Source organism: Geotrypetes seraphini, chromosome 3, assembly GCF_902459505.1.
Source record: "Geotrypetes seraphini chromosome 3, aGeoSer1.1, whole genome shotgun sequence".
Lineage (NCBI taxonomy): Eukaryota > Metazoa > Chordata > Amphibia > Gymnophiona > Dermophiidae > Geotrypetes > Geotrypetes seraphini.
The window spans coordinates 232,291,892-232,307,023 of record NC_047086.1 but is presented as its reverse complement, the minus strand read 5'-3'; the positions used below and the strand labels follow the sequence as shown (position 1 = coordinate 232,307,023).

The following is a 15,132-nucleotide window of genomic DNA, read 5'->3' as shown; positions in this document are numbered from 1 at the left end:
ATTTTCTTCCATTATTTTTAAATGTGGTGCTATATAACTGAATGGCGTGTTCCCTAGTCATTGTACTTTTTGATATATTAAATCAATTTATTTAGCCCACTCCACTCCATTCAGAATCATAGACCTCTATTATATCTCTTCTCAGCCATTCTTCATGCTAAAGAGCCCTAGATTTTTTTAAGCTTTTCTTCATAAGAGAATTGTTCCACTGTGGTCATCCTTCTTTGTAATTTCTCCATTTCTACTACACCTTTCTTGAAGATAAGATAATACTCAAGATATGGTTGGAGGGGTACAAAAGCATTGATAGTCTTTGTTTTATTCTGTTTCTTTCCTAATAATTCCCAACATTCTCTTTGATTGGCCACTACCGTACACTGAGAAGAAGATTTAAAAAAATTGTCCACAATGGCCCCTAAATATTTATCCATGGTGGTAAATTCTAATGTGGAATCTAGCATCATGTATCTATAATTTTGATTTTTCATCTCAATGTGCATCACTTTACACTTGTCCACGTTAAATTTCATCTATCATGTGGATGTTTAGTCTTCGACCGCCTAGGATCCTGTAATTTAATGCAGTTTGCATGCAATTTAACAGCTTTGAATAATTATGTGTCATCTGCAAATTTGATCACCCTACTCATTATTCCCATTTCAAGATCATTTATATATATATATATATATATATATATATATATATATATATATATATATATATATATGTTATAAAGTACTGGACCTAGTACAGATCCTTGCAGCACTCCACTAGTCACTTTTCCACAATGAGAGAATTGGCAGTATAACTGAACTTACTGTTTTCTATCTTTTTTTTTATTATTTCTTAATCCATAACAGAAAATTGTCTTCTATCCTAAGGCTCTGCCATTTTCACAGGACAATGGTTTCCTGGATTACTCCTGGAACACTTTTGAAAAATTGGTGTTACATTGGCCATCTTCCATTCTTCAGGTATTGTGGATGATTTAATGACACATTACAGATTACCAATAGTAGATCTGCAATTTCATTTTTTAGATCTTTCAGTAGTGTGGGATGTAAGCTACCCATGCCAAGTGATTTGCTGCTCCTTAAGTTGTCAATTTTGCTTATTATATCTTCCAGGTTCACCAAGATTTCTTTCATTCCTCCCCATCATTACTCTCAAATATCATTTATTGCACAGAGGGCTCCATTACATACTGTACTTTTCTGCAAAGAGTGAAGCAAAGAATTCATTTAGGGAGCCTTTTTCGATATGACATATAAATCCGGGTTTAGACAGTTTTCGAAAATCAAGTAGAGAAAATGGCCATTTTTGAAACTGCAAAACATCTATTTTTTTTTTTTTTTCAGAAATGACCATTTCTAGATGTTTTTGCCCTTAGTGCATCTATCTTTTTGGAACCATTTTTGGTAAAAAAAAAAAAAAAAAAGTCCAAAAGAAAAATGCACAAAACAAGCCATTGGGATATAGGAGGAACCAGCATTTTTAGTAGACTGGCCACACAGAAACCCCAAGGGGGGTACTGCAGTGAACTTCACATAAAAGATCCCAGGTACACATCTCACCATAAACCCTTTCGACTGTATGGGGAGCCCTCCAAAATCCACCCAAAATCTACTGTACTCAACTGTACACCACATCAATAGTCCTTATGACAACAGGTATCACCTATATGTTGGTACAGTAGGTTTTTGGTGGGCTCACACCCTTCACCACAAGTATAGTAGTTAGAGTGGGAGATGGGCCTGGGTTTCCATCTCTATAGTCTACTGCACTGACCGCCAGGCTATTCCAGAGACCTGTTTGCTGCTCTACTACGACTGGGCATAACATTTACAGTTGTCATACAGGCAAGTATGCACTGTTTTATTTACACCTTTAGGTATGCAGAGAATTCCGACGCTGGGTTTATTCCCAATTGTGAAAGGTCTTCTGGTATGCACCTCATCTTCATGCCTGGATTCAGGCAACTGCTCTGCTCTTTGTGAATGCAGAATTTTCAATGTAATATCATGGGCATTGTTTTTTGCATTTGGTGGCATTTGTGGAATACTGCCTTCCCACTAATCAGCCTCTCTCCTGACAGCAGCATTGGAAACCACTGATGGTATGACATAATAGGTTCTGTTGCTTTCTTTTCTCTCTCAGCTTCATCAGCACTTGTAGATGAAGCATAGGCTTTGGTAGGGCTGGACCCACTTTTCTCACTCATAACGTGTTTTCCCCAAAATAAGACAGTGTCTTCTATTCATTTTGGGTCCAAAAACACACTAGGACTTATTTTCAGGGATGTCTTATTTTTTTCATGTACAACAATCATCTCTCCCTTCCTCTCCTCTACCCCAATTCTTCCTCTTTTCTTCCCCCCTCCCCATGTGCAGCATCATTCCTCCCTCTTGCCCATCCCCTTTTGCAGCAGAACTTCACCGATCCTCCCACCATGAGACCGACATACCTCCACACCAATGCCTCCTAAAGTAGCAAGTTTTGGAGGTGCTGAATTGACGAGTTCGATTTTTATTTCGCTTTTTATCCCATTTTCCCTGAAGCTCAGAATGGGTTACAATTTAACATTTACAATCAATTTAAGAACAGAATAGTCATGACAACAATTAGGTTACATTTAGACAAGTACAGAATCAGGCAGCACTAGTGTCAGGGATGGAGTCAGAGAGTATCTGGGACATCTGGGGGGGGGGGGCTTCGGGAGTCCATCTTAACTAGGGCTTATTTTGGGGGTTGGGTTTATATTAGGAGCATCTTTAAAAATCATGCTAGAGCTTATTTTTTTTTGGGGGGAGGGGCTTATTTTCAGGGATACAGAGTACTTGTAGGCTTAGATTCTCCCTTGCTCTCAAGCTGGGGTCCTTCTTTCAATGGCACAATCCTCCAGGGCATGGGTTAAATGCTTGGCCCTCTGTATGTGCTCATGTGCTCTCCAATTGTGTAGATGCAAGCATGTGTCTCTGCCATCATTCCTCTTCAGTGTGAAGTCCTCTACATTGACATACATAGTCTTTCACTGGCACACTGGCTCAGATCCATGACAAGAAATGGCACTAGATTCAGATTTGTAGAGAAACTCTTTCAAAAGTCACAGAAAGGCACCAGAAACAACAAAAACGCAACAAATTTAAGGTATTCTGTCCCTTTGCTATATGGTTCACCTGCTCTCTGCCAGAAAAATAGGGGATCACAAACAGATCTGAAAAGGTTATCATGCCGTTATACCGGGCCATGGTACGCCCTCACCTGGAATACTGCTTCCAACACTGGTCGCAGTACATGAAAAAGGACATAGTACTACTCGAAAGGGTCCAGAGAAGAGCGACAAAAATGGTTAAGGGACTGGGGGTGTTGCCGTACAACAAGAGGCTAGAGAAACTGGGCCTCTTCTCCCTTGACAAGAGAAGACTGAGAGGGGACATGATCGAAACATTCAAGATATTGAAGGGAATTAACTTAGTAGAGAAAGAGAGATTGTTCACCCTCTCCAAGGTGAAGATTACGAGAGGGCACTCGCTAAAGTTAGAAAGGAAAAGATTCCGTACAAACGTAAGGAAGTTCTTCTTCACCCAGAGATCTGTAGAAATCTGGAACACTTTTCCGGAGGCTGTTATAGGGGAAAGCACCCCTCAGGGATTCAAGACAAGGTTGGATAAGTTCCTACTGGAACAGAACATACGCAAGTAGAAACATAGAAACATAGAAAGATGACGGCAGAAAAGGGCTACAGCCCATCAAGTCTGCCCACTCTTCTGTCCCACCCCATCAAGTCTGAGTGCTAATGACCCAGTTCCTTAGCTCGACCCCCGTAGGGATCCCACGTGGATGTCCCATTTATTTTTAAAGTCGAGTACACTGGTGGCCTTGACCACTTGCACAGGAAGTTTGTTCCAGTGATCTACTACCCTTTCTGTAAAGAAATACTTCCTGGTGTCACCATTAAATTTCCCTCCTCTGAGTTTGAACGGGTGCCCCCTTGTGACCGAGGGTCCCTTGGGGAAGAATATATCGCTTTCCGCCTCGACACGACCTGTGATGTACTTAAACGTCTCAATCATGTCTCCCCTTTCTCTACGCTCCTCAAGAGTGTAGAGCTGCAGTTTGTCCAGTCTTTCCTCGTATGGGAGACTCTTGAGTCTGGAGACCATTCTACTGGTCATTCGTTGGACCGACTTAGCTCGAAGCACGTCTTTTTGGTAGTGTGGTCTCCAAAATTGCACACAGTATTCCAGGTGAGGTCTCACCATGGTTCTGTAGAGCAGCATTATGACTTCAGGTTGATGGCTGATGAAGCCTCTATTGATACATCCCAACATTTGCCTTGCCTTGGATGAGGCCTGCTCCACTTGTTTGGCAGCCTTCATGTCTGAACTGACGATCACACCCAAGTCCCGTTCTTCTGAAGTCCTAGCTAGTGTTTCTCCATTCAAGGTGTAAGTTTTGCATGGATTTCCGCAGCCGAGATGCATGACCTTACATTTCTTAGCGTTGAAGCCCAGCTGCCATGTCGAGGACCAGTTTTCCAACGTGATCAGATCCTGCGTCATACTATCCTTAAGATTGTTTTCACTTACTATATTACACAGTTTGGCGTCGTCGGCGAACAGTGTTACTTTACCCTGAAGTCCTTGGGTCAAGTCTCTTATGAATATGTTGAAAAGAGATGGTCCCAGGACCGAGCCCTGCGGCACTCCGCTAGTTACCTCCGATGTCTCAGAGAGGGTGCCGTTGACCACCACCCTCTGAAGTCTTCCACTCAGCCAATCATGGACCCATGCAGTTAGCTTCTCGCCTAGACCCATCGACTTCATCTTGTTTAATAGTCTGCGGTGCGGGACACTGTCAAACGCTTTGCTGAAATCCAAGTACACTATGTCCAGAGACTCTCCCAGGTCCAGCTTTCCCGTCACCCAATCGAAGAAGCTGATAAGATTGGATTGGCATGACCTACCCCTAGTGAATCCATGTTGACGGGGATCCCTTAGGTCTCCCTCATCCAAAATCGTGTCTAATTTTCCTTTAAGTAGAGTTTCCATGAGTTTACACACAATTGATGTGAGACTCACTGGTCGGTAGTTCGCAGTCTCTGCTCTGCATCCCTTTTTGTGCAGAGGAACAACGTTAGCTGTTTTCCAGTCCAGGGGGACTCTCCCCGTACTTAGGGAGAGATTGAAGAGCATGGCTAACGGTTTCGCTAGAACATCGCATAGCTCTCTGAGCACTCGTGGGTGTAAATTGTCCGGCCCCATGGCCTTGTTCACCTTGAGTCTTGACAGTTCTCTGTAAACATCAGCAGTTGTGAACTCAAAATTCTGAAATGGATCTTCCATGCTTTGCTTTGTTTCCAACCGAGGCCCGTTCCCTGGTGCCTCACAGGTAAAGACAGAGCAGAAGTAATCATTCAGCAGTTTAGCTTTATCTGAATCTGTTTCCACATAACTCCCGTTTGGAGTTCTAAGGCGTACTATCCCATTTGTGTTCTTCTTCCTGTCGCTAATGTACCTGAAGAAGGATTTGTCCCCTTTCTTAATATTCTTCACTAGAGTTTCTTCCATTCGAAGTTTGGCCTCCCTGACTGCTGTTTTGACCGCTGCGGACTTTGTCTTGTATTCAATGTTCGCTTCTTTCTCCCCGGTGCGCTTGTATGAGAGAAATGCTCTTTTCTTCTCCTTGACGTGGTATGAGACCTCATCAGTGAACCATTTGGGTCTCTTGTTTCTTTGTAGTTTATTTACCGATTTAATGTAGCGGACAGTTGCCTCCTGAATGGTCGATTTCAAGGTTGACCACATAGCTTCCACATTATCGGTTACTTCTTGAACCTGTAGTGTCTGATGAACGAAATCTCCCATGCGTTCGAAGTCAGCGCCCCGGAAATTGAGTACCCTTGTTCTTGTTTGAGATCTAGGGAAGCCTTTCCTAAGGTTAAACCATACCATGTTATGGTCGCTGGTGGCTAGCGTTTCTCCCACCGAGACCTCCGAGACACTTTCCCCATTCGTAAGTACTAGGTCCAGGATGGCCTGGGCCCTTGTAGGCTCTAGCACCATTTGTTTGAGCTGTACTCCCTTCATAGACGCTAATATCCTCCTGCTGTCACAATTTGTCGCTGAGAGTGTGTTCCAGTCTACATCAGGCATATTGAAGCCTCCTAATAGAACAACATCCCCCCGCAAGGTGATATTCTCAATATCTTCAATTAATTCCGCGTCTTTGTCCTCCGATTGTCTAGGTGGTCTGTATACCACACCGAGGTACAGGCATTTTTCTCCGCCTCTGGCCAGGTTTACCCAGATGGATTCCCCGGTATACTTAACATCCGTGATCCTGGTTGTCTTGATGTGCTCTTTGACGTAAAGTGCTACCCCTCCTCCTAGCTTACCCTCTCTGTCTTTGCGAAGCAGGTTGTATCCTGGTATAGTCATATCCCACCCATGAGAGTTTGTGAACCATGTTTCGGACACAGCCACCACGTCTAAGTCTGCATTAACCATTTCTGTTTCCAGTTCTAGAAGTTTGTTCCCTAGGCTGTGTGCGTTAACATACATAGCTCTCCACTCTTGGTGTTTACTGAGGTCCTGATGAGTTAAAGTGTCTCCTAGTGAATCTTTTGTAGTAAGGGTACTTACCTCGGACTTAGAAGCGGAGTTTTGGTTCGCCACCTCAGGATTGTTACTTACTGCTCTGGTGTAAAAGTGGGTACCCACCCCCGACTTACCTAGTTTAAAGCCCTTCGAAGTAGGCGGGCTAGTCGGTGTCCGAAGACGTTCTTACCTCTGTTGGTCAGGTGGAGTCCTTCTGGTCCCTGTAGTCTCTGTAGTGCCTCACCGTGATTCAGGAATCCGAAGTTCATTTCCCGGCACCATCGTTGTAGCCACTCATTCGTCTTCAGGATACGTTCGTCCCTGTCCCTTCCTCTGCCCCTAACAGGAAGAATTGAAGAGAATACTACCTGTGCATCCGTCTGCTTCAGCCTCCTTCCCAGAGCTCTGAAATCTCTAGCTATATCCTCCATGGTGTTCTTGGCAGTGTCATTCGTTCCGACATGGATGAGCAGCATTGGGAAGTGATCCTGGGGCCTGAGAAGTCGAGCAAGACAGGTGGTCACATCTCGTATTCTGGCTCCGGGTAGACAGCAGACCTCCCTCGACTGCATATCTGGTCTGCATATTGGTCCCTCGGTGCCCCTCAACATGGAGTCCCCGATGGCTATCACTCTGCGCTTCTTTTGGGGGCGTTGATCCGTAAGTAAGGACAGACTCAAATAGGGCACTGATCTTTCACCTATAGGCCACCGCATGAGTAGACTGCTGGGCACGATGGACCACTGGTCTGACCCAGCAGTGGCAAATTTTATGTTCTTACTAGTCTTTTAGCCCGTTACATTAACGGGTGCTAGAATATAGTCTGTCTGTCTCTCTCCCTCCCTCTGCATGTCTTTCTTTCTTTCTGTCTCTCTCTCTCCCACTGTCTGTCTTTCTTTTTGTCTGTCTCTCTCCCTGGCCCCCTTTACCTGTCTGTCTTTCTGTCTCTCTCCCTGCCCCTGTGGTTTTCTTCCTTTCTTTCTGTCTCCCTCCCGCTGTCTATCTTTCTTTCTTTCTTTCTCCCTCCCTCCCGCTGTCTGTCTTTCTTTCTATCTATCTCTATCCCTGCCCCCTATGCAGCAGCAGCAGCATTTCTCCCCCCCCCACTTCCCTGTGCAGCAGCCACAGCAGCATTCCCTCCCCCTCCATTTCCCTGTGCAGCAGCATTTCCCTCCCAACCCACTTCCCTGTGCAGCAGCATTTCCCTCCCTCTCCATTTCTCTGTGCAGCAGCATTTCCATCCCCCACTCCACTTCTCGTGCATCAGCATTTCCCTCCCCCCCCCACTTCCCTGTGCAGCAGCAGCTGCAGCAGCAGCATTCCCTCCCCCTTCATTTCCCTGTGCAGCAGCATTTCCCTCCCCCACCCCAGTTCCCTGTGCAGCAGCAACAGCATTTCCCTCTCCCCCAGTTCCCTGTGCAGCAGCCGCAGCAGCAGCAGCATTCCCTCCCCTCCATTTCCCTGTGCAGCAGCATTTCCCTCCCCCCCACCCCTCTTCCCTGTGCATCAGCAGCAGCAATTTCCCCTACTCCCTTCCTGCGGTCTGGCCTGCTCCCTTAGTCCCTTGCCACACCCCCCCCCTTCCCTTCCCACAGTCTGGCCAGCTCCCTTAGTCTCTTGCCGGAGTTTATTTTTAAGTTTAAAGTTGCCGCCGCGGCTCCTCTCACGATCGCCGCCTGTATTGGAAGCCTTCTCCGCCGCAGCTTTTAAACTTAAAAATAAACTTCGGCCGGGCGTGAAGTGTAAGGGAGCCGGCAAGATCGCACATCACCTTGGGGTCTGCGAGAGAGGGAACATTGTTTGCACATGCTCACTCCTGCTGCCCAAGGACCTACAGATCACGGCTCAGGGATCACGCAGGTAAGAGTGCGCATGCGCGCTTAGCGTTTTATTATAGTAGATGTTCTAACAATCAAAACCCCTTTTGCTTTATTAATGTTCAAACACCGTTTGTATAAATAATCTCTCTGCCATAAAATGTTCAGTCTTTGCCCCAAGAATCAAAATTGTGCATTTACTAGGTGCCAATCAAATCCCTGCTATTCAGGGACTAGTTTATGTAGCCCGTGCTTGCCTGAGTCAGTATTTGTTGGGGTTGTATATTTATGTTCACAGTTCAACAAGTGATTTATTTTTGTGCTTTATTGGTAGGTCCAGGTCAGGACCAGCAATCTTAAGGGTAGAGGGGGGAATGGAAAAAATAACCCACACTCTCCACATTCCATTAACTCAAACCAGGTCAGAATTGGGGTTCTCAATTAAAAGGGGTAAACTAAAATCTTTGTGGAAAAAAGGACAATTGCAAAAAACGCAAAACAAAAAAAAACAAACTATAGGCAGAGGCAAAAAGTAAACATAACCTCAAATGTTTACAGAATCTTATTTGTTTCTTTAGGATTCTTATTTCCTATGAGACTACTCTTTGCAACTTTTAATGCTGTACCCAGAGGTGTCAACTGTTCAGATTACTGTGGCTCCCTAAACACAGCACAAATTAACTTCCCTGGGTAAAATAAAGGAAGTTGTTCAATACTGGGGGTGCTAAGTACCCACTGGCACTCGCAGAGCTGTCACTTATGGCTCTCTGAATTGGGTCATCCCGTCCCGGTGAATTCTTTTCCTGTCCCTGCCCCATTCTTGCAAGCTCTGTCCTCATCTGCACAAGCCTCAACCACTTTAAAATCATAAGTGATTGAGGTTTCTGTGGTTAGGGCTGAGTTTACAGGAATGGGACAGGGACAGCAACACAACTCACGGGACGGGAAAATTGAGTTCCTGCAGGAACGGGGAAAAATTTATCCCTATAACATTCTCTGGTGTGCTTGGTTCCCTGTCACTGCTAACCACTTCTTTCTTCTCTTGGTACAATAGCTGGTTAGCCAGTCATCATCTTCTTCTTACTCAGTGGTTCAATGGCTGGGAAAGCAGGAACCAAAGTCAAAGAATTCAAAACAGGGCTAGGGTTTTATAGCAGTCAGTTTTTCTCCAAAAGGGGTCTCCTTTTGGTTGGAAGAGCTATCCCTTTGTTCTGGAAATGGTGAGTCCAGCAGTTTAATAGAGCCACACTATCTGTTATTCTTGTAAGCAGACCCTTGGAGGTCTTTCCATATATTTGTTTATGATACTTTTAAAATTTAAAAAGGTTTTGAAAACTACACTGTTTACAGAAGCTTTTAATGAATAATGCTGAATTTATAAGCTGTTGGTTTTTATATCTGCTCTGTGTTGTTTAACAATTATGTGTTTTTGTAAACCACATACATTTAAGCAGGTTAAAATATCAGAAAGTGATCTCAAAGGTCCAGTCATTTTGTTCCTCAGCACTACTACTGCCGCTGAAATCACAGCTGCTCTTATTTTTGTAGTGCATGTGTACAAATCCATGCATAGTCAAATGCATCATTCCTTCAGACCTTAATGACCTAAGGGGTTGGTAAAGCAATGAATAACCTTGAAAATCAGCACAAGAACTTTGTAGACAATACGGGATTTGACAGTGAAGTATAAAATATTAGCATAGGTTTGAACACATGGACTTAAATGTCTGTTTTCTGATCTACAGTAGATGACAAAATTATCTTCATAGACTCAAATATTGAATTTTTCTTTGTTATCTAAATTTCCCAAGCATTGCGGGATGAATGCAGCACTTCACGAAACAAAGAGCAATACTGCTTAGGAACCTCACCATAAGTTAAATATACTAATTGAAACTTAAAGTAGGTGTGTCATTCTCTCTTCACCTTTCTACAGAAAGGCCAAGTCAGATTTGAGCTTAGAAAAAGCTGACAATCACTGTTATAACAAAAGACATTTTTGAAGGGTTCGATCCAAGTCAGGCAATGTTTGCGTAGCTCTGCTTTGAATACTCTTTCTACAGATTCATTGTTATTAAATAAGCACTCGCATCTGAATAGTATAGCATTTTTCTGTTCATCTGACCTTGAAAAAGACATGAAAATCAAGTGCAGGAGCTGAAAACTGATTACAGTGTGTGCAATCTAATTGGAAGTTTTGGTGTCAGCCTTCCTAGGTCAAATGCATAAGAGGTTTAGTCATGAGAAGTAGAAATATGGGAAATGAGTCTACAATTAATCTCTATTTTAGAGGTCAGCCTCAATTAATTTCAGATGCCGATTAATAGCAAGCATGTCTTTTTTACTTAAAATAGGCAAAATTTATCTGAACTAGCTCTGGTTTGTAAGGGACTCGGCTTCAGTTTATGAAATTGTGAGGAGCTAACAGCAGTCTAGAAGCATGAAGCATGATTTGACAAGTTGGTCATCCTTAAAAATTGCTCATGATTTTTGCCCATATCTTCTCATTCATTTTTACATTTTTCATTCAATGATTAAAAATTGTTTATTCCATTTATCATAGTAGCAGTCATTTTATCAATTTTTTTATTGGAATTTTAACATATAAAATGTAACATTAATAAATAAATATATCAAAAGGAAATTTTGCAGTACAAATAATACATACATATTAACCACAGATGCATAAAGGACTAACATTGAATAGTAATCAGGTACTCTGTCTGACTGGGCTCACAATGTAACTATAGCACTTGGTACTATAGAGAGTTAAATGACTTGGATTTTGGCTAAGGGACCTGGATTGGCCGCCATGAGAACGGGCTACTGGGCTTGATAGACCATTGGTCTGACCCAGTAAGGCTATTCTTATGTTCCTATGACTTGCCCAGGGCTCACAATCTATCTATGGTAGTTGGGGGGCAATGAAAGGGTTTAGTGACTTTCTCAGGGTCACAGGGAGCAGCGCTAGCATTGAACCCACAACCTTGGGCAGCAGCTCTAACCAGTAGGCCACTCCTCTACGAGAAGCTGCTGAAAAGTTCTCAGCCCAAACAACAAATTTGGGGCAGTCTCCATCGAGGACTACGTACTTAGGCCTCCTTTTACGAAACTGCACTAGCAGTTTCTAGTGCAGGGAGCCACGCTGAATGGCCCACGCTGCTCCCGACGCTCATAGCAACTCTATGAGCGTCGGGAGCAGTGCGGCTCTCTGTGCTAAAAATTGCTAGCGCAGTTTAATATAAGAGGGGGTTAATCCAGGGATTTATTCGTTCTGTCGGAAAAATACAAAATGAAATAAGTAGAAAATTGCTGAACTAAATTGATGAGAGACTGCCCCAACTTTGTTGGTTGGGCCGATAACTTTTCAGCGGCCCCTCATACTCAAAAGGAAAAGGGACTGAGACTTGATATATCACCTTTCTGTGGTTACAATCAAAGCACTTAACATATTGTAAACAAGTACTTTTTTGGGTCAATGGAGGGTTAAGTGGCTTGCCCAGAGTCCCAAGGTGCTTCAATCTGAATCAACCCCAGTTCCCCAGGATTTCAGGCCACTGCATCAACCATTAGGCTAATCCTCCACACTTTTTCATATATGAAGAGGTGCTGTAGGTCAAATGGAAGCAGCCCCAGCTCCAGTGATGGCAGGGAACCCATTTAATATGTATGCTGAATCAATTTCAGTAAAGAGTATAGAAAATTATTTCATCAGTTATTCAGTTTTAATCTGATGAAAGCTTGAGTCAAGAATTCCAATTATGGGGACTCCAGTTGTGCTGCCTTTCTTTATGATATTTGACCAGTGAAAAACTTTATTTAAAGGTGAAACATCACACTGAAAACATTAAGGGGCTCATAATCGAAAGAGAAAAAACGTCAAAAAAACGGCCTAAGTCGGACTTGGCCGAACATTGTCAAAATACGTCCAAGTGCCGATAATAAAAATGGGTTTTGGACATATTTCTAACTGACCTAAGCCTTCAAAGTGCCACTGAACGACCATAGCTAAACGGGGCATTTCAGGAGGAGTGTCAAAGGAAGGAGTTGGACGGGACATGGGCCGGCTTAGACTTAGCCGTACTGCATGTATAACCAAAAGTTATACAGCATAGGATCGACGGAACTTGGATGTTGTGACTTAGACCATTTAAAACATGGTCTAAGTCACAAAAACCCACCTACAGTCACCAGATAAGCACTGCAAACACATAATACAGACCCCCCACACACTACCCCAGTAATCACTGACCCTCCCCTCACCCCATAAAAATATTAATCACAACTTGAAAATTGTGCCTCCAGAACATCATCACCTGGCAGCCTGGCATAGGAAAGCCTAGTCGTGCTGCACAGAGGCATCTTAAGCCGTCTTGGGGTTGGGTTATGGACCCATGGAGAAGAGGATCCATGCCCATAAGCCCCTGTAATCACTGCATTGATACTTAAACATGTGCACTCCCCTATACACCCCCAAAACCCTTTTGTACTGGCATATAAGTGGCTCCTGCAGCCATAAGGGCTATTGGGGTGGTAGATAAGTGGGTCTAGGGGATTCTGGGGGTGGTTTGGGAGGCTCACCATGACCTATAAGGGAACTGTAGTGAGATGAAGACATGGCACCTTTTTGTGAAGTTCACAGCAGTGCTCTGTAAGGTACCCCTCTATTTAGGTGCCATGTCTGGGTGTTCAGTCCATCACTTTGGAGACCCCTCCCACGTCCAATAGGGCTTGTTCTAGGCGTTTTTGCCACCTGCAACTTTTTTTTTTTAATTGGCTTAATTGGCATGGTAATTGACTGTGCAAGTTTTCAACGAATCAAAAACAAAAAAATTAAAATACCAGTTAAGAATTCCACAACCTCAGGGTGCAGAACTCTTAGGACGCTTACCAGAAAAGAAGGTATATGTTTATCACCCCTTAATATTCGGATACAAAAAAGTACAACAGCTCATACTGGCTCCACTGACTTGTGATCTATAAAAATGGTCAAAACGTTTGTGACCTACAGTATATGTGAGTAGATATGGTAGATATTTAAAAAATAAGAAAAATGAAAGGCCACAAAAGGAAAAAATTCTTCAAATTATGTTGAGGAGCTATGTATTTGCATCTGTTAAGTAAAGATGTTCAGAAAATTTGTTTTCATAGGTTCAGATAAGCTAAATTGTTGACAACCTGTAAGAGTTATTTCTTGGAAAAGGCAGGATTAACAATGTTGTGTTAGAAATGTGACATAGCAAGTAATTACTAGGTGATCTAAATGATGACTTTTTAAGAAGAGAATGCCTGAATTTGGTTTAATGTCGGTGATTCATCAGGGAGAAAACAATAAGGCTCCAGCCTGTCATCTTTCAATCAGCTTACTTGTCCTGGAAGTGATCTCTGCTACTTTCTGGGGAGAATTAGTCCTATTCTTGTTAACATTTTTTTTGTGAAGGATATTGTTTAAGGGTTGTCCAGTAAGGCTTGCTTCTTGGCAAATGATAGTAAATCCTGCAATAGATTAGTCACTCCTGTTGATGTGGATAGCTCGAGGAAGAACCTAGCAATGCTTGAAGAATGGTCTAGACCAAGGGTAGGCAATTCCGGCCCTCGAGAGCCGGAGCCAGGTCAGGTTTTCAGGATATCCACAATGAATATGTATGAGATAGATTTGCATGCACTGCCTCCTTGAAATACAAATCTACCTCATGCATATTTATTGTGGATATCCTGAAAACTTGACCTGGCTCTGGCTCTCGAGGACAGGAATTGTCTACCCCTGGTCTAGAACAGGGGTGGGCAACGCCGGTCCTCAAGGGCCAGAATCCAATCGGGTTTTCAGGATTTCCCCAATGAATATGCATTGAAAACAGTGCATGCAAATAGATCTCATGCATATTCATTGGGGAAATCCTGAAAACCCGACTGGATTCCGGCCTTCGAGGACCAGAGTTGCCCATCCCTGGTCTAGAATATGGCAGCTAAGATTTAATATAAAAAAATGCAGGGTCATGCATTTGGGCTTCAAAAACTCAAGGGAGTGGTGCAGTTTAGAGGGTGATGAACTTTTGTGCATGAAAGAGGAGCAGAGCTTGGGGCTGATTATAAGGTGGACAAATAGGTAGAAAAGGTGATATCAAAAGCCAGAAAGATACTTGGGTGCATAAGGAGGTAAATTGACAGAAGGAAAAAAACATGAGGTGATAATGCCTCTGTATGTGTCAGGTAAGATCTCATTTAGAGTACTGTGTACAATTTTGGAGGTTGCATATTCAAAAAGATATAGTATAAAAAGGATGGAGTCATCCACAGGGAGGCTACTGAAATGGTCAAAGCTCTTTATCATAGGGCATATGGGAGCAAATATAAAGACCTTAATATGTACACTTTGGAAGGAAAGACGGAGAGAAGAAATATGAGAGCAACCAGTGGCGTAGTAAAGGGGGGGCAGTCCGCCCTGGGCGCCGTCTTAGTGGGGGCACCAGCACCCGTCCTCCTCTCCGCCCCCCTCTCACTCCTTTCCTTCCCTTCCCTCTTACCTCTTTAATTTTTCTGGCACGAGCAGTATCACAAACTTGCTGCCCGTGTCGGTGTCTGCTTTCTCTGACGTCACTTCCGGGTCGCATGCCTAGGAAGTGACATCAGAGGGAGAGCCAGCAAAACGTGGACAGCAATTTCACAATTCTGCTCTCACTGGGAAAATTAATGAGGCATGGGGGAAGGGTAGGGAG

General features: G+C 43.5%; 1 protein-coding gene across 10 annotated transcripts in view; it reads right to left on the bottom strand.

Annotated features, from left to right (window-relative positions):
• LAMA2 (laminin subunit alpha 2) overlaps positions 1-15,132 on the bottom strand; it is a 1,204,230-nt gene that overhangs the window by 926,710 nt on the left and 262,388 nt on the right. The window lies entirely within an intron of this gene.